Source organism: Myotis lucifugus, unplaced genomic scaffold (genome assembly GCF_000147115.1).
Source record: "Myotis lucifugus unplaced genomic scaffold, Myoluc2.0 scaffold_0, whole genome shotgun sequence".
NCBI classification, from domain to species: domain Eukaryota; kingdom Metazoa; phylum Chordata; class Mammalia; order Chiroptera; family Vespertilionidae; genus Myotis; species Myotis lucifugus.
Genome location: NW_005871048.1, coordinates 31,300,229 through 31,318,772, shown reverse-complemented (window position 1 = coordinate 31,318,772; position 18,544 = coordinate 31,300,229). Strand labels below are relative to the sequence as shown.

The window sequence follows — 18,544 nt, the reverse complement described above, 5'->3', positions numbered from 1 at the left end:
GCTTAACATATACATTTTCTAGCAGTGTCCTCATGTAATAAATGCTCTGTAGTTTTTAATATAATGACAAGAGTGGAGGGAAATAGAAATGCATAGGGTGCAGATTCTGGCTATCCTACTCTGGCTCTTGCTAAGAAGTTTTATTGGACTATTTGTCAATAAGAGTATATCACATCAAAATTTTTTACAGATTTTCTTTTAAAAATGTAAGAAAGACAAACACAATAAATCTTGATCTTTAAAGGAAAAAATGTGGTAAAAATGTGTCATTTCATAATGAAGCTTATACAATTTGGCAACTTTTTAAAACTCTATTTCTGTCACAAATTGTTTTTGAAAGGTGAAATCTGAACACCAAATTAGGAGAAAATGTGTGTGTAGAATTTGATCACATGAGCACACATGGATGCTAGGCAGAATATAAAGTAAAAATTTCAGCATTTTCCCTTTTCTGAAAACTTCATATGTATCCAACACCCCCATGCTATTTTCTGACTTCTTAGGATAACCCAATGCCATACATCATTATATTTTCCTTCTACCTCCTTCATAAAATTTTTGGGCTGGATACCATTGTATCAAAAGTTTGTTTTCTGTCTATATATCTCATTTCCCAGTCCTCACTCTAGAAATACATTTAATAGGTATTTTAGGAGGTAATGTCTTAACCCAAAAGGTTTTGAAATCTTTCCAATTGTATCAACTTTTTACATTACTGATGTATCTATTTGGCTAATGATCTGTGTCTAGATATTCTTAAAAAGTTTAAAACTGGAAAAAAGCAACAACAATCAATCAAGTAGTTGTTTCACATAGCAAAATAGTAACGTCAACTCTCCTGTACACTACCTCCACAGTTTAAAACGTGACAAAATCAGGCTATTTTATTTGGTCTTACATTCTTCTATCTCTAGAGCTGGCTCTATCAGTGCCATTGGCAATGGGAAAAAATAGGTAACCCTTCTCTTTCCCTCAAATTTATTCCTTCGTCATGGTTGGAGGGAGACTTCTGGGGAGACAAAGTACTGTCAACTTGGTCTCCTTCTTAGGCTAGAGAAGGCCAGCCATTGTAGCATAATGTAGTTGCTTTCCTATTCCGGTAGGCTCTTAGCAAGAAGAACTAATGTCTACTCTGCACAAAAATAGTTCTTATGAAATGTTTAAATGGCCAATTCATTCCCTTCCCACATCCATAGCATTGCCATATAACTTTATACATCTTCCCATCAATAGGTATGATATATTTCTCTATCCCTTTCACCCTTACATCTGGATTGGTCATGTGGCTTGCATTGTCCAATGACGCTTTAGTAAATGTGACATAAGCAGAAGGTTGAGAGTGCTTTGCCCTTGGGAGTTGCCTTCTTGTTGCTCTGGGAATCTTCCAGTTGCCACGTGAATTAGTCCCACTAAATAGGTCTGTTGGATAATGTGAGCAGGTGTTTGGATAATGTGAGCAGGTATGTGGATGATGTGAGCATGTGTGCTAAATGATGTGAGCAGGTGTCCTAGGAGGTGAGAGACACCTAGTCCAGGTAGTCCTGTCACCCCAGTTAACAATGAGCCAACCACCTGACATATGAGTGAAGCCATCATGAACTGTGCCCCAGGTGCATTGCCAGCAGACAGTAGACACGAGGGTGTGATACTGTCAGCTACAATTAGGAGCCAAATGATTTTATAATTCCAGCTAAATCACCAAGGCACAGAATTATAGAATGGGAAGAAAATGGGACTTTATTAAGGAAGCATTTTATGTCTCAGTATGGGTTTGGAGTTTGATGTTTCTGGAAAGATAAGCTAACCAGAGATAACAATAAGGGCAATAAGGGCTTAGGTTTCAACTGTGTCCCTGACCATCCTAAGATGAAGAACTCACGCAGGACAAATGTAGAGGGGAGGACTTGGACACAGAGAGTGGGAGCATTCCTGCAAATGGGATAGCAATTAATGAGAGAGGTGGTTGGAATTGTCTCAGAGAACTAAAGGTGTCAGGGAGAGGGCAAGAACCTCAGGGAAGTAGAATCACCTAGGACCCGGGAAATTCTCCTGAGACTATCTTGGGAAGGTACCTAGGTACCCTCTCTCCTGGGACACTGGAGAAAGTTCTATTTATCAAGTTTTAAAATATTCCTTATTCTACTTTATAATTCCCTTTTGAAATGATTCCACATGAGCAATAAACAATTTCTGTAGATTTTCCCAGCCTGGAGTAGTAAGCTTGAGAAGACTTCTAGGAGTAGCTGTGGGGGGAAAATGCATGACCCTGAAGGGGGAATGAAGAAAGACAGCTAGACTGAGTATTCTCTACCGCTCCGCCCCCACACAGATTAGAGGAAGCTGGCTTCTGAGAGTACAGGCAGAAAGATACCTGGGTTTCAATACCTAGAAACAGATAAAGGGACTCGAGGTCCAGAATTATTCAGAAGATGCTAGAAAAACAAAATTTCTTTGAAACAAGTTACAATAGTACATCATTTTCACTTGAAATAATCTATTCAAAATGATTCCCGGTTGCAAGATGGAGAGGTTAATGGGAATGAAATACCCATTAGAAACCAGGATGTAGCTAATTTTATCTTCTTTTGAACTGCATTAAGTAATAGTCTCCTCTTCTCCTGAATCCCTACTTTCTTCCTTTCATTACAGTTATTTCTGAACACATATTGCACCTTCTGGTGCACTGCAAGCTATTCAAAAGAAAGAGTCGTGTGCTGGTCACTAATGATACCCCAAGCACCCAGAACTACACATTTGCACTAGTTGTTCAATATTATTTTGATTTATTTTAACAAATAGATGAGTGAATGGTTTCATAAATCTTTATATAATCAGCAAATACCTACCAGCAAATGAATGAGTCAAATGAAAGAAAAAATTATTATACTGAGTATAGTGAGGAAAACCCAGAAAAAAGGGGGTAAGAGGTGGCTAATTAAAACAGGTCTCAAACAGCACCCTCAGTCAGGTGCCATTAATTCAAAAGAGAATCACACAGTCATCTAACTTGGTAACTTACAGGCTTATGAACTTTATCCACTTCAGTAAGGAAAAAAATCTACCATTAAAAACAATAATTTTTGAATATCCCTCTGCTATTAATTTAAAGACATTTATGTGTACTTAATTTTCTACACTAAATATAATATTTCTAAGACAAAGTAGAACCAGAAGACATTATTTTGTAAAACAGAGACAATTCTAGGCCACTATTAATAAGGAATAGTTTTCACATACGTGTCAATAAAATGTACTTGATAGGGAATGTGCTACTTTAATTCCCACCTTTCTCCTCCTTGGACATTCTTGCTACATCCTTCTTCATGCTTTGGAAAATTTAGAAAGGCTTCTAAAAATTCACATCTCTGAATGAGATGGAGAGAGAATCTTTCATAGTTTTAATATGTAAGAATCTGAATTAAGTCATAAAAACATATATAATAGTCATTTCAAGTTCTCTAGAATAACAGCAAAAGATAAATTATTTCTTCCAAACAATCCGTAAGCAAGATACAGGAATTGGTTGGTTCTTATTCATTTCCCTGTCTCTCTAAAGTTACAGCGCCAAACCTCTGATTTGGTTCCAGTAAGATAAATTCAAAGACCTTGTCTTTTGCCTTCAGAAACCTTCTCAAATATATAGACCATTCTAAAATGGCACAAGGCAGATTTAAATGGGTACAATTTCAAAGCTGAGCAAAAAATAGTAAATGTTCATACTACAGATTGAACATCGAAAGAGATTTTAGAGTAAGCTCCCGTTGAAAATTCTGCCCTGAAGAGATAGTTCACTTTTCATCACACATTTAGATTTTTCATTTCATCTTTACTGCTTTCACAGAGCATTCTGAAACTATTTCTCTTCTTGTGGTTGCAGGTTAACACTAGCAGAAACCACTACCCTCCTCCCCCTTATCTTAAACATGAGCACAGTCTGAATAAGATTTCCCTCTCTCCTGTTGTGGAAGTTCAATCCAAATGTCTATAAACAGATTGCCAAGTTATCTTTCCCATATTTAGATTTGAACAATTCATTCTTCACAAATACAAATTTGAAAATTATTCCCACAGATCCTTTAAGGAAACCTATTACATTTCCTTTTCAATGGCTGCAATTTGTTGGAACAGCAAGCAGTAACACCACACATATTTGCACATACACTGAAAAATTATATAATTCTATCTTACTAGCAATTTAGTACCACATTATACCATATCGCTTCTGCCGGAACTACAGAATGTAGCCTTTCATAAAATGCTGGACTTTCTGCAATGTTTTTAGGTAATAGCTTTTAAATTCTAACAAACAGTAGTCATAGTCCAGCACCTAGCCCATTGCTATCTAAAGAGTCTTTAATAAAAAATACCTAAACCTGCAGCAAAAGGGAGAAAAGGAAAAAAGCAAGTAAGGAAAGAAAATTATAAAACAGTAAAAGAGAGTAATAAGGAATTCTTTCCTGGCTTAAGGGTGTGAGTACAGTACTGAGGCTTCCCTGGAAGTTAATATGGAACAAAAAACCCAAATCTTTTATATGCAAAGATCTTTTAAATGTATATCTGTGAAATGACAAGGAGATAGAGGCCACTTGAGAAGAAATTGTAACTATGACCAATCACAGAATCAGACAGCCTCACCTATATTAAAAGCATTCATTGAGCATGCTATAGACTTGGAATTGTCTTAAGCGGTATCTCTGAAAAATAGATCATTTAAGGATGGTTTATGATGCACAAATTCCAGTTAGATGATGTCACTTGTTTTGCACAGGAAAATCATAAAGAAAAGCTATGGACATTAAAAGTCAACAGTATGATCTACAACAAGGGAAAGCAGATCCTAAAATTAATGCCATTGTGGTTTATGAGGTGGGGAAAAAGGATTTAAATTTTAAAAAGTTTTTGATAACAGAATTTGAAACAGCTTGAATCTCAAGTGAAAGAACTTGAAATTATGTAAAGTTACCTGAAGATTAGTTAGTTGACCCATTGCTTTTGATACATGGCCTTCAAACTTGTTTTTAGCCACAGATCTGACTGTTCGCTGGAAAAGGAAAAGATTAGCTCCGATCCCTAGAGCTGTTCTAATATCTGATAATTTCCCAGCTTCATCCATGTGCGTCATTAAAATAAAATCCCTAATTAAGGTCTCCCCAGAACAGAGGGAGAAAAAGAAAGAACTTGGGAAAGAGAAAGAGAGGTGCTGGCATCTTGATTGTCATTATTCCAGATGATTTTAAATGTCTCTGGGGAAAATCTAACCCAAATCCCAATCCTTGTCCCACTCCTCCACTCCAGTCCAGCTAACCACACTTCACCAGCCACACCCAAATCTTTGAAATCTTTGTTTCTATCCTTGTCTATGGCCACGGCACCCTTTCCTGGCAGCTCTGTCATTCCCCTTACTCCTATGTTTCTCCTTAGCAAACAACTGTTTCCTCTAAGTGAAAGCTTCCTGGAGGCATTACTGCCATCTCTACTCTGCATGGAGCTCGTAAATTGCCTAATCCATAACATAATATAAAAAGATAACATTTTTAATATTTTAATTCAAATTAGCATTTTGTTTTAATATTTTAAATGTTTGAGGCTATTTATGGTGCTGGAGATAACAAATCTGAGAGCCCTGACTATTCTAGCCATGCTCAGCCTTAGAGGACTGAATGCTCTATCTCAGTACATCAATGTGCTGTAGCTACAGAAGACAGTGCAAGTTTTTGAGGAGGAAAATCTAGGAGGCTCTGGCTTAAACCATTTTTAATTAATGCCTTCAAATCCCTTACCCCCTTATCCTCTGAACCAACATGCCTTCAGTCCTAGAATATTTATTTGAATATGGCCTTCCTCAGCCCCTGAGCCTAAATTCTGAGGTACTTTGGAGAAAAATTATACAATAATGGGAAGTGGTATCAAGAAAAATATGATGTTTTAATTTCAGATAGAATCTCAAGGTCATCTGGAAATCTTTTGATGGGCTTCTGAGCAACTCTTCCTCCAATTCCCCATGACAGCATTTTAAACCTTCACCATTCTCTTAAAGATCTTGATCCTAAGTCCTAAAAGACTGTCGGGCCCTTTCACAGAGAAATATAGGCCATTGGGTAGGTACTCTCTCAATTCCCCTGGGCACACTTGTACCCAAATCCTGGAACTTCATGTTCTCTCTGGTTTCAGTGGAAGAGATAACCTGACTATAGGCTAATTCCTCTCTCTCTCCCTCTCTCTCTCTCTCTCTCTCTCTCTCGCTCTCTCGCTCTCACTGTCTCTCTCGATCTCACTTTCCCTGAATTCTTTGAGGTAAGTTGTTTCATAAATTATCTATATCCTTTCCTACATTTAGACACATCCTGACTATTGGCTCTTTCTTAATCCAATGTTTATTAAAAGGACTTTCTTAATTCTACATTCCCCTATTTCTCTCTTTCCTACCATAGCCAAGCTTTATGAAAGCAGGTGATATTTATTATCTCTTCTTCACCTCCCATTTACTCCTCAAACTGAAATGTTTCTGCCTCCCTTCAATTCACTGGATCTGCTCCTATCAATATCTCTTATAACTTCTTAATTCCTCAATCTATTATATACCCTCCGTTATGAGCTTCCTGGTTCTTACTTTAGCCTTTGATAACCTTTGACTTCCTTTATCAAACTCTCAACTTTCTTGATTTCTATGATCCACTCTTCTCTGATTTTCTTTTTACCTCTCCAGATGCTCCTTTTCAACTTCTGTATTGAGTCCCTCTTTTTCTATCACCATTGCCCTTTAAAAGTTACTGTGCTTCAGATTTTATAATGAGTCATCTCTTCTCACTTGACATACTTTCTCTGCAGTTTGGAAGTAATCTTATTAAAAGGAAACCTTTTCTTCTCTAGCTGTATGATTCTAAATCATACATGTTGAGGGTAGGGAATTTTTTCTTACTCATCATTGTATTTCCAACATCTAGACTTACGTAATCAATAAATATTTGTGGAACAAATGAATTCCCATCCATATTTTTACTTCAGACCTTACTTTTAAGCTTCAATATTGTTTATCACACTGCCTACTCTCCCTTTTTATTCAGATGTTCCCCAGATGTCTCGAGCACATATTTTACCCTGAACTCATCCCACCTGTGCATGTTCCTTATAGTGTTCAGATAACACCCACTCATCTGGTGAGTGAGTCAAGGTGATCACCAGGATCCACATTTTGGTATTGTTTTGTGGTTCTCTGTTCTAGGAGTTAACAGTTTGAGAAGGAAATTATAATTCCAGAATGATATTTTATAATTAGTGATATGTACAAGTATATAAATATAATTCTTAAAAACATATCTAGGATTTACTGATCCTGTACTATTTCATAAACTCACACCTGTTGGTTTATTTGTTTTCTCCACTAAGTAATAAGCTAGAGAGCAAGTTTCCATGCTCTCTTATATTCTCTTACATTATATATCTCCAGAGACAAGCAGTGTACATGGCACACAGCAGTACTTTGTACATTTGAGTAAATACTGGCAATTTGAGTGTTTTGTTGATGGGATTGAGTGGAAAGAATAAAATTATGCATAACTAAATAGCTCAATATGCTAAGCATAAGTATTCATCTGGAACCAATTTATATGCTTCTATTTACTGATCTTTTTAAAGGTCGGATACACTATCATCCTTAAATTTAATAAGGAGCATAATGAAGCATAGTTATTTAATTCAGCATCATAGTCACCTAGATTTGGCAGTGATTCCACACAGTTCCCTATAAGTCTTCACCTGCATTTTCCTTGACATTTTCCTTTTTGCCTTTCCACGTTTTCTCCTGCTTCCCACCTGGAATATGATCCTGGTGACTGAAATTCTGGCAGCCCATTTGGGGGCCTTAAGAAAGAGACTAAAAGAACCACAGAGACCTCTATCCTGACATTTTTGAGCCACTGAACCAGCAATTACCTACCTCCAGACTTCTTATTACAAGAGAAAAATAAGCCCTAATGTATTTAAGTCACTATGACTAATAGTCATATTAGTTATATTAGTCATATTCCCAACTGAAAGAATAGCCAACTACCTGATCTTTTTTTTTTTTCAAAGCATTTGAGACATTTCTATTGTCTACATCCCCGCCTCCTCACATTGCTACTGTAGCCCTCAATGCACAGGCCAACACAGCACAACACAGCACACATACACATACCTCATTCATCAATTGGCCTGAGACTAAAATGCCACAGTTTAAGACTCATTTCCTTAATGTAAGTCTTTGATCTCTTTCAATATACTAATGCCCCTAGAATTAGTAACACTTAAACCTGAGACATTCATCCTTTTAACAAACTTTAATACCTTGTTTATTACGTTGCTTAATACTTTCCTGGGCTCTAAAAGTAAATAAGACACAATCCAATAAAGTCATTTCTAAAAAAACAACATTAAAAATAAAGTCTAGGTCATGGAACAGACTGTGAAATCTCAGAGGGAAGGCCAGGGTGGGTAGGTGGGCAGGAAGAGATCAACCAAAGAAATTGTATGCATAACCCATGGACACTGGCAATAGGGTGGTGAAGGTTTGAGGGGGAAGAGGGCGAGGGCAGGCTAGAAGGGGTCAGTGGAGGAAGAAAGGGGACATATGTAATGCTTTCAACAATAAAGATTAAATAAACAAAAAATAAGTAAGTAAATAAATAAAGTCAAGGTGTTCAGAAAGAGCTGCAGGCTTGTGTTACTGAGACAACAGGAAGGTAAACCAAATTCATTGTGGTAATAAGGGAAGATCTCTCAGAAGAACTTGCATTTCAGTTGCACAGTCAGGATCGATAACAGTTAGAATGCTAGGGGCTGGGGGGCAATCAGGATAAGATGGAAGAGTATATTCTAGGCCTTTAAGTGTGAAAAAATGCATATTTCAGCCTGAATAACCCATAGGGTACGCATAAGGGTGTTCTAGGAAAGGAAAGGAGGAGTCTTGTATACAAATTTATGACTTTAAACTTTATGCTGTATGTTAAAGTAAGCCGGTGAAGTGTGCTAATATATTATGACATAATTAAATCTATATATTTTAAAAGGTTATATTTTTTAGTAATGTGTAGATTACACAGGAACAGGGCTGTGGATGAGGAGTCCAAAGAAGAAGTTATGTCAGAAACCCAAGTAAACAGTGATAAAAGCCTATGGCAGTAGCAAAGGCTGTGACAGTATGGCTGGTAAGGAGGCAACTATTGGGAAATATTTATGAGATCAGATGGACAGGACTTGATTACCAAGAGGATTTGAAAAGTATACAAGCAAAGAGGTTGAGAATGCTGCCAAAATTCTTCATTTAAGCAATAATAATAGTACATATAACTGTCCATACTTAACTTCTAATAGACTCTAAACAAGTTGAAAAGTTGAGTTTTAGGCATAATCTTCTATGACTCCAAAGCCTCTAGATAGACCAGCACTGCCTCCAACTACCGAGCAGCTGACATACCAATGTTAGACTATTTTTTATTGCCCAGCCGGCGTGGCTCAGTGGTTGAGTGTAGATCTATGAACCAGGAGGCCATGGTTCAATTCCCGGTCAGGGCATATGCCTGAGTTGCAGGCTCCATCCCCAGTGTGGGGTGTGCAGGAGGCAGCCGATCAATGATTCTCTCTCTTTGTTGATGTTTCTACCTCTCTCTCCCCTTCCCTTCCTCTCTGAAATCATTAAAAATATATTTAAAATAGTTTTTTAAAACTATTTCCAAAATACTTTCAACCCACAATGAGGGAGAACATTTTCTGGTGGAGATACCAGAGGTTTAGAAATAGTATATTGTCAGATGGGCGGCATGAAATCCCGTAACAGGTCCTTAGAGATGCTTCTGGGGTTAAATATAATTGATCAGTTTTAAAAAGTTTCTTCTGAAAAATAGCAAGTATTTTGGTGCCAATGCTATTTCGATGTGCTGTCACTTCTTTCCTTCCCCTCATCGTGTCTGAATTTCCAGTTACTAGTCACTGTGGAATGTGGGATTTTCTCAAATGGAGTTTCAACCTGACACCATCACAATTTCACCTTTCCATAGCTGAAATAATGTGGGGCATCCATATGATAACCAGCACTAGAGATGTGTAAATAACCTACCACAAGCTGTTCATGATTAGGATTGTCTAAAAATGTCCTTTGGTCAGCCAGCAGGATGCTCTTCTTTTAACCTTTTCCCATTCTGGTTTTGTTTTGTTTTGTTTTGTTTTGTTCCAGTTGCAACTTCTCATGGGATGTGCATTTGACTGTAAAGTCATAGAATCATGAGGAAATTTTTAGAATTAATCAAGATGATACAGCATAGTCCATATTTCATTCATCCTTAATTCTCAAATGAAAGCTCTTAATGTTTATAAAAGATGTCTGCATGGCCACTAATAATGATCCCTTGTTCCTTAGACAATGACTTTTCACTCATTAAAACATGTCTTACTTTTTTTCTTAACCTTTTTTCAACTACTCATAAGAAAAGAACAGCTGGTTTAATCCCAAAAAGAATGAAGGGAATCCTTGACTGTCTAAATTCGCCAGTCCCCTGAAATATCAAATATTTGAAGCTATTTCAGCTGATCCCCCATTCATCACATCCATGCAGACAAAAATCGCTGACGTTGAAAATGTAAATCCTGCACTATTTTATAGTGCACATTTTGTTCACTAGACTGACAATCAGTTCTTTTTAAAGGTATCACAGAATCAGCCACAAGTCACTGGCTGTCAAAAAAAATGGTAGATTGTTCTACTGATAAAGTGACATGGCATGAAATACATCTTTGAATATAGTGAAACTCACACCTAAAGAAGTAATATCATTAATTGGAAATGTCCTTAGAAAGATCACAATATGTTGCAACAATAGAGTATCCAGTACTGTTTTTAGAACAAAAGAATAAAGGAAAATAATGTTGATTTTCTGTTCAGTCCATACAAACTATTAACTACATTTTTAATGGGGCAGAGGGACATTTTTTCTGGTCTAACTGTATCAGAAATGCCTACATTCTGAAACTTTTTCCATTTTAGTGAAATCCTTCTTTGTAAAGCTCTTTAACTTCAGTTCTAACACTATCAGACTCTTATATTGAATTATTTAAAGATAATAATGACCACTCTTGCAGAAATGCCTGAGGCCTGCACTGCAAGGACAATGAGAGTTTCATTTCCTTTAAGCAGGGGAGGACTAAGTTTCTCTCCAGTTGGATTCACCAACCTGAATGTCCTATCTGACAAACAGCTTCAACTATAAAAGTCTAGATTCATACTCCTTCCCCAGATTTTTTTTTTTGTCAGTCCTAGCAAAGGAGTACTGGATGGTTTATCCTGAGAGTCAAATTTAAGTTGAAGCAGAGACAAATGAGGCGGATGGGAACCTCTACCTCCCCAGCCAGACTAGATGAAGTGACCCTTGAAATCAATAAAAAGTTAGTGTTGTATCCAAACAACTTCATATCTACAAAAGTAATCCATAAGACTTATCAACTGTAATTTGAAATCAACCATATTCTCTTGCCAAAGAAAATTGGACATTTAGAAGTATCTAACTAGAAAATCAATTTTGGTGAGGATGGCTAAATAGCACATAGTTATATAAATGTCACAGTGGCAATACTACATAGATAAATTGAAATAAAGACATCCACACTAAAAGAAAAAAAAAACAGGTATTAAATGTGTTCTAATTACCACAGTCTCCATGTGTTGACATTTTAAACTGATTTTTTCTAATTGGATGATAGAATTCCCTAATCCTTTGTAAAGACAAAGATTACCCATGGAATACCCTCTCAATGCTTTCCTAAGGGATTAAAAACTAATATGACAGCAAAAGAAACCATCAACAAAACAACAAGAAAGCCCACTGCATAGTAGAACATATTTGCCAATGTTATCTCTGATAAGGGTTTAACCTCCAACATTTACAGGGAACTCATACAACTTAACAAAAGGAAGATAAACAATCCAATCAAAAAATGGGCAAAGGACCTAAATAGACACTTTTTGAAAGAGGGCATACAGAAGGCCAAGAGACACATTAAAAAATGCTCAAGGTCACTAATCACCAGAGAGATGCAAATTAAAAACAACAATGAGGTACCACCTCATTCCTGCCAGAATGGCTATCATCAATAAAACAACAAGTGCTGGCCAGGATGTGAAGAAAAGGGAACCCTAGTGCACTGCTGGTGGGAATGCAGACTGATGCAGCCACTGTGGAGAACAGTGTGGAGTTTCCTCAAAAATTAAAAATGGAACTGCCTTTTGACACAGTGATCCAACTTCTGGGAATATATCCTACAAATCTTGAAACATCAATGTGAAAGTACATATGCACCCTATGTTCATAGAAGTGTTATTTACAATAGCCAAGATCTGGAAATAGTCCAGGTGCCAATCTTAGATGAAAAAAGTTGTGGTACATTTACACAATGGAATATTACATGGTCATAAGAAAGAAGGAAATCTTACCTTTTGCAACAGCATGGATGGACTTGGAGATTATCATGCTAAGTGAAATAAGCCAGTCAGAGAAAGACAGGTACCATTTGATCTCACTTATATGTGGAATCTATTGAACAAAATAAACTGATGAACAAAATAGAACCAGAGGCATGGATACATGAAGCAGACTGACAGCCTTCAGAGGGGAGGCAGAAGAAATACTGCAAGAAAGAAGATGAAGAGATTAGTCAAATAACATGTATGCATAACCCATAGACACATACAACAACAATGTGGTGATAGCCAGAGGATAGGGAGGGTGAGGAGGTCATGATTCAATTCCTGTTCAAGACACATGCCCTGGTGTGGGCTTGATCCCCAGTGTGGTGTGTGCAGGAGGCAGCCAGTCAATGATTCTCTCTCACCATTGATGTTTCTATCTCTCTCCCCCTCTCCCTTCCTCTCTGAAATTAATAAAAATATATTTTTTAAAGAATACAGTGCTCAATTTGTGCCATTTCTTCTTGGTCATTATTTTCTTCCTCTGACATTTTATGAATAGTTGGACTTGAGTGTAGTAGATAATACACCAAAGGTTAAACAGTTACCACCAACTTCCATGGTTGAGTTCATATGTATATATACTCAAATTAGCATCTGGAAAATATTGAATGTGTTTCCTTTGATGAGATTGGCAGTAGCATTCTTTGTCCCATTAGGTCAGAATCTGCTCTCATTTTCACATTAATGAGCACGACTTCCCCAGTGGGTTGAGTGCTGGGACAGGGTCCTGTGCCAGGAGAAAGCAAAGGAAAGATTCCTGAACGAAACATAACGGTGCATTAAAAGGAGCCGTTCTCATTCTGGGAAATTAGAACGGGTTCTCCTGTCCGCCTGCTCTGCGGCCTTCTGTGCCCATGGCTTCTTGATCTTAAGTTTAGACTTGCTCTTTGTAATTTGTGACTTTTTGTTTTCAGTATGGTATTTTACTTCTTACCTGTACCAAACTTCAATTTATAGATATGCATTGAGCTGTTTGCTTTCTTAATTACTTCTTTGATATGATAATAATCATAATTACATTAAAAGCTAACACTACAGCTTACTTGCTATCAATTACTATCCACACATCATTGCATTCTTGAAATAATATTTCAATGTTTGTTTCATTATTGTTATTTTATAGATAAGGAAATAGAATCTCTAAAATGATAAATAACTTGTCTAGGTCACAAAACTAAGAGATGGCAAAAATTGAATTTATACCAGGTCTATCTGATTTCAACATCCATTTTCTTTCCTACATGACCACACTAACACTGGAACTCCTGCTTTTTTAACTCCTGCATACCTAGGCCCTTTATTTCCTACCAGCTTGCTGACTCACACCCTGGATTATAGCTATATTATTCCCTTCTCCATCTATCACTGATTTATGGAACTGGGAAAACAAAATTAGGTTACATTTTTTTTACCTAGGATGTTTGTAAAACACTGACTATGGAGTCAAAGACATTGATTAGAATCCTAACTCTTGCATTTCATATACAGTGGGGCCTTGACTTACGAGTTTAATTCGTTCCATGACGGAGCTCATAACTCAAATTACTCGTATGTCAAATCTTAAAGTGAACGAGTGAGACACGTGATGCTGGACTGATGTGGCATTCACTGTGACGTTCGCTGCGCCAACTAGCGGTGGGGTATCTGAAGCTGGCTCGTAATCCGAATTTTAGCTCACAACTCAAAGCAAAAAATCGCCAGGAGACGGCTCGTATCTCGAAAAACTTGTTAGTCGGAACACTCGTAAGTCAAGGCCCCACTGTACACTTAAAGCTTTTGAAAAAGCTATTTATCCATTCTGAAGCCAGCAGCCTCACCCATCCAATTAGAGGACTTCACTAGATGACATATAACAAAAATATCAGGCTTTCTCTCTGGGGATGCCCTCAGCCCATCTCTGCAGCCACAGTGACAAGCTCTATCCACTTCTGATATCGGACCATATTTGGAATCATTTCTCACATTTCCCTTCTGGTTTCTGACCAAACTATGTTTGTCCCCTTATAAGAACCCGCTGGGTATCTTTTCAGATTTCAGTACCTGAAAAGGCTTAGCTTCTCCTGAATGATTTTTCATATATTAAACCTATAGACCAGGGGTGGGCAAACTTTTTGACTCGAGGGCCACAATGGGTTCTTAAACTGGACCGGAGGGCCGGAACAAAAGCATGGATGGAGTGTTTGTGTGAACTAATATAAATTCAAAGTAAACATCATTACATAAAAGGGTATGGTCTTTTTTTTTTTTTAGTTTTATTCATTTCAAACGGGCCAGGTCCGGCCCGTGGGCCGTAGTTTGCCCACGGCTGCTATAGACACTAGAAACTTGATTCTCTCTTCGTTTTGGTTGCTGGAAAGCTCAGACTCAGCTCTTGGCCTACCTATAGAAACTATTAAAAATCATTTAGCATGCTTTTTGTATACTAAATTTATATCCAGATTCCCTTACTTTTCATTATTTACTTCTGTTCTAATCATCAAAACCATTCATTCTCTTTATCTTGTATATGGTCTGTATTGCTGTAAGTGCCTTTAAAACTATTTATTACTAATAACTGTATACTAATGAATGAGTACACAGGTGGAGAGGTAGATTCACAGATAAACCAATAAATAAATATAGTATGCCAGAACTTGCTTTTTTTACAGCTGACCAATAATTTAATATTTGGTCTTTGATTATTCTACAAAAGCTTATACAAGTGTCCAAAAGCAGCATTGTCTTTAGCAAATTGAAAACACATTCAATAGTAGAACCATTGAGCATGATGCCACCAACAGAATAAAATTCGTCTGATATTCATTAGGACATTGTTTGGGATGAAATGTGATATGTCACTTTCGTCTGCAAAGTAAGATGTTCCCTGCGTTTTTGTTGATGCCAACCAAGCTGAAGGGAATCACAGCATTGTCAAATCAACCAAACAATTGTCCCATATTAGGATTATAATTCAAAAGTACACGCACACCCATATATAAAAGACCATTTGTTAAGAACGGGGGCACCACAGACTTATATGGATAATCCATGTGGATTTATAAAAGTCTTGATCTAGCTTATAACTCTGAATCTCATAGAATTAAACTTCTTAGATGCTTTTTTTCACTTTCCTCTAAAACAAATTAAAACACCCCTATTTCTCTTTGGATTAGGGAAAAATAATGGCCTTTTCATTAGGTTTGGTGTTCAAAGAACTAATTAGCATAGGAATACTGTGTGTGCCACTACTATTATTGAATTTAAAACGTGCAGAAAATGTTTATTGAGTAACTACCATGTGCCAGGCACTGTACCAAATGCTAAAAATACAGTGATAAATAAGACAAAGTGTCTGTCCTCTTAGATTTCACATTTCACTAAAGAAAAATAGTAACAGTACAGTGCAGTACAGATAGCACAAATATTAACAAAAATAATTGCAGCAGACAGCTATCCCACGATGTTGTCAACAAGGTCTGTATGCTCACAAACTGATATTGCTTGAACCTTGTTTTTATATCATCTGGTTGTTATTGATTGAATGTACATGAAATGCTTTTCATATTATTATCCTTATGGTTTTCTAGTGGAAACAATATCTGCCTCCCCAGACCTCCCTTATTAGATATGAAAAATTTAACTTGGATACCTGCTCATCTTTCCCACCTACTGCACAATGATGTTCTGACTATCAGGTATGATAGTGAAATTAATGCTTTGTTAGCCACATATTGGTCTTCTCCTACTATCAATATAAGCTTTGGTACATTTTTTTTCTGACTATATCTATTATAAAGGAATCCACCTTAGACAAATACCTCCCTGATAATTCCACTGGTAGAATTGTATATGTATCTAATCTGGATGAATATTGTATAGCTATAGAGATGGATGATGAATAACTAAGAAAAACACCTGGATATGATGGCCAAAGGCTTGCAGCAGCCTGTCCTATCTGTCATAGTATGCCGGAAGCCGGTCCACCCTTGCTGCTTGACACAGTCGCTGCAGGGAAGAAACATCTGCACAGCTTATGTTTCAAGGGACCTGGAGTATATGGCATATGGTTTGCTCCCCCTCTTAGTGCTATGTGTTTTAAACAGGACCACCTCCCCAAGAAAGGTTGTTTCCCCAGGTAGGAATTTTCCCCTGAAGTTAGGGAGGGAATAAAACCCCTTAACTAAATGCCAGGCGGGTAATCACTTTAACTACGAACAATCACCCTTAAGCTACATAATCTTTACTCCCTGGAATGGAGATAAGAAACGCCCTAACCTTTGGAATAGGAATTGACAGGGTTAAAACCAACTGGTATAAATACAAATGTAACAAGACAATAAAAGACATTTCTGGGAGATATGTTCTCCAGGCAGCCACCCGGTGCCCCACTCCCGCCGCCGGGCCTCCCGGGCCAGGCCTCGCTTCTTCAGGATGGGCCAGGCGCTCCCAGATCTTCTCCGAGTACCTTGGTGGATGAGTTGGAGTCATCTTTCGAGGCTTGCTTTGCTTCTCTGGTGAGTCAGGACTATGTCAATGGCACGGATCAGGAGGAAATTCGAACTGGTGTTGATCAGTGTATCCAGAAATTTCTGGATATTGCAAGACAAACAGAATGTTTTTTTCTACAAAAAAGATTGCAGTTATCTGTCCAGAAGCCAGAGCAGGTTATCAAAGAGGATGTCTCGGAACTGCGGAACGAGCTGCAGCGGAAAGACGCCCTGGTCAGAAGCACCTGACCAAGCTGCGGCATTGGCAGCAGGTGCTGGAGGACATCAACGGGCAGCACGAGAAGCCCGCCGACCTCCCGCAGGGCTCCCTGGCCCACCTTGAGCAGGCGTCTGCCAGCATCCCCGCGCCTATGAAGCAGAACTGAGGAAAACTTGGCTGGAGATCCTGGCTAGAGATCCTGGCTAGGCTGCTGATCAACTGAACGCTGTCTCTGTGTCATTCCTTCTTCGCCGACTCCGTCCACACCTTTGGGGACCCCTGGGCCTGCTGGGGTTGGACCCCAACAGAAGGGTGTTTGCTGGTTTCTTCCTGAAAGAGCTGAATTTAATACCAGTCTTTGCAGGTGACGCTCATCATGATCTCCCCTATTCAAATTGATCACTGGACTTGGTTGCAAAGAACAATTCAGAAAGGACATTCAAGTAAAATCTGCAGACGTCTCGTGATTATTTCTGGTCTTATGGTTTTCCTTGTTCATAACCTGATGGCCATTTATGACAGATACTGGGAGTCACAAGATGTCACCATGATCCAACTAGAATTGATCCAACTAGAATTGCCGAGGTATCTCATTAATGAGGATCAAATCGATGCCTTACAAAAGGCAAAACGGAAGTACGCCAAGTCAGGATGATCTGAAATTAAACTTGGATGCCTTTGGGCCTTTTTAAAGTCTCTTGAGCTTTTTTAAATAGAAATAAATTTGGGTTTCGCGCACACACACACACACACACACACACACAAATAATTGCAGATAGGTTTAAAGAAAATAAGGAAGAGTAATATGCTCAGTTAGTATACAATCAAGGAAATATTCTATTTAAAACAAGGTAATGAATTAGTGAAAGATCTGAAGAATCAAATAGGACAGTGAGACTTTGCAGAGATTAGCAAGAATGAAGTCAGAGAAGGGGTAGAGAAATTCCTTCCATCTCTGCCTTAATGCCACCCATTGGTCAGATGCAACAAGAAGCCAGTTGACATGCCAGCCTGGAAAATATAGCCTGCAGTAGTCAGCCTCACTGACCAACTGCCCAGGGGCAGATAGACAAGGACAGGATCTGAAGTCAAACAAGCCCAAGCTTACACAAAAATAGGGAGGGAGCAGGAAGGAGAGGAGCTATTTTAAATAGCAATCAGTGAGGTTATGGTAGGAGATGACATTTGAGCAGAGATCTGAAGATGAGAAGGAGGAAGCCATCAAGAGATCTGAGGGAAAGCATTCCAGGTAGAGGAGCAGCAAGTATAAAGGCCCCAAGGGCAGAAAAGACCTTATGAAGTTCGAACAACGGCATGAAGACTCCATATAAAGGAGAGAGTGATAGGAGATATGATCAGTTG

At 38.0% G+C, this 18,544-nt stretch overlaps 1 pseudogene; it reads left to right on the top strand.

The window, feature by feature from the left end:
• Positions 1-4,788: 4,788 nt before the first annotated feature.
• LOC102416910 lies at positions 4,789-17,348 on the top strand (annotated as a pseudogene).
• The last annotated feature ends 1,196 nt before the right edge of the window (positions 17,349-18,544 follow it).